We start from the raw sequence: 2,517 nt of genomic DNA, 5'->3' as shown, positions 1-2,517 counted from the left end.
TATGATGAGAAAACATAAGGAGCAAAAACACATATAGAACCCAAGCAAAAGGGCTGCAGTTTTTGAAGGATTATGGCTCTTCCTTGATGCTGCAAGAACTAATTTTCATATTGAAATTATCTGTGATCACTGTTTTTTCTTGGTGGGTAGCTCTATTGGGGGGGGGCATGTTGGCTTCTGCACTACTGACATGGTATATGGATGCCAGAGCAACTTTTATGCTAAACAAGACACAATTCTTTGGCCGCTGGGATGTGTTAGGGTACTGGTTGCTCCTAAAATTTGTATGTATTCTCAGTTAACTACCATACCTTTTCCCACACAGTAGTCACATGTTTCTACCAGTGTCTATTCCCCATCATTGAGGGTTCAGAAACCAATGAAGACATTGTTGAATTTGTGTCATTTACCTGAGCATAACTTGTGTATGCAAGCATCATAATTCCATCCCATGATTTTTTTGCAGTATGGACAGGTTATTTAACAAATTATTTATTTATTTACTTTATTTATAGCCTACCTTTCTCAATGAGACTCAAGGTGGACTACATGGTACAAAACTATGTTTTGGCTTTCGGTAGCATGTTGGTAGTACTCTAGCAGTGAGAATCATATAAAATAAGCTCCACATATTTGCCCCTGACTATTTTTTCCTTTGTGCCAATTAAGAAACAAACTCATAGCATTTAATGGACGGCAGAAATGTTTGGTGAGAGATTTCCTTCAAAGCAGTAGTCGAAAGAAGCCAGCCACTGCTGTAATGATGGAACATGGATGACTGCAATAAAGTGAGTAATTCTAAATTATATCTCTATCTGTGTTCATCAGGACTAGTGAGGAGGGCTTCCAGCTCAGTGACAGAACATGATTGCATGTAAGAGGGTCCGTCCTTTGGCACTTTCTGTGAAAAGGATCACAATCAGCAGAACAGGGAGGGGTCCTTGCCTCAGGCTTTGGAAAGCACCTACCAGTCAGAGTAGATGATACTAATGATGAATGAATGAACTAGATCATTATCAGCTTCACATGACTCTTTCTGTTCATGTTTCAAACAGCAGAAATTTTCATCCAACTCCATTCTCTATTAATTTCTGCTGCATTTATAATCATACCCATGCCAAGTCGAAAGTGACTAAAATAAATGGGACTTGCTTTCACTTAAATGTTGGAGATGACATGAGAACCCTGTAGTGTGCTTTGATCAGAAGAACTGTACATGAGTGTAGGATGCAGGCTAGCAAAGACTGGAAGGAACAACTGGAAAAAGGACAACCATCTGCTCTTCCTTAAATGCCATAACATGATCCAAAGGGAGTGGTCATTTAGGTCAAGGATAGACCTCAGTAGGAAAACCACACCAAAGAGTCAAGAGATTTTAGTCCCTATATAACCATCAGCAGATCTGAGAAAGTCAATGATGCTCGCAAGTTTCAAAAGATTTGTAAGTCTTTGTACAAAGTTAAAACCTGTGCCTTAGTTCAAATACTACATGGAAACCTGAATAAATCCACATCACCCCACACATAATGCCATGCTAAAAGACAGCAATGATAACAAAATAAGTGGGGGGGGGGGAAGCAAGGTTTTTCCTCAAGGAGCTGACAATCTAAGAAGTCTTTTCCCATCAACCAAACTATTTTATAAATATTACTTTATTTGTTTAGGATGGGGTTGTAGTAGAAGACTCAAAGAGTAAATTCCAGTCAATTGCTGTATATGCCACGGTTTCATACACAGCAGCTTAGGTTTAATTAGAGTTGGGGCAATATGAATATATGAAGTAGTGTATGTAAATACTTATTCTCACCATTAGACAGCTTCTCTATTGGTTTTGACTGTGGAAATAATGTACAGCTACTAACCTTGTAAGTAAGCAAGAACATTTCAGTCAACACAGCAAGGGCTGGACCTAGATGAAATGGTGTCCCAAACACACAGCCTGTTCAGCAAAAAGTCGAAATGATAATTCCTTATTTTTCATTTGTAGTTCATTTTGCAATTTTGATATATGATTTCCATTCATAATTTAGCTTTGTCATATGATTTGCCTTAGTCATCTACAATTTACATGCTGGGATCTGTAAATTTGTATTTCTTTTGCATTTTATAAGGCTTGGGGTTAATATTTACTAATCCCATAGAATTAGATCCTACTACCTTATCTGGGGCTTAGACTGAAGCTAATTCTTAGTGGACTGCACTGTGATTTTGGTAGACGTTATTTGGATACATATCAGCTGCCCTGAAATCACAACCCATTGTATGGCTTGGATCCAGCCAGGTTTTTATTCAGTTTCAAACAATATCCCTCCATACTACAGCCCCCATCTCATAAGGCTTTTGTCCTTGCTGAGCTCAAAGTGTTTCTGCATGGGTGTATTTCCCCAAAGTTCAATGCTTTTGCGGAGGATGTTTCCCCCTTGTGTTCCCACCACATCGTGGTGCAGTTGTGAATCTCTTAGGGCTTCCCTAGCGTTTGTCTGGTTTTTGTTAAATCTGCTTTTTGCAAAAGTTTAG

This window comes from Gekko japonicus, unplaced genomic scaffold (genome assembly GCF_001447785.1).
Source record: "Gekko japonicus isolate JY-2015 unplaced genomic scaffold, Gekko_japonicus_V1.1 scaffold3366, whole genome shotgun sequence".
In the NCBI taxonomy this organism is placed as follows: Eukaryota; Metazoa; Chordata; class Lepidosauria; order Squamata; family Gekkonidae; genus Gekko; species Gekko japonicus.
The sequence above is the reverse complement of the archived record's forward strand: the minus strand, read 5'-3'. Positions refer to the sequence as shown.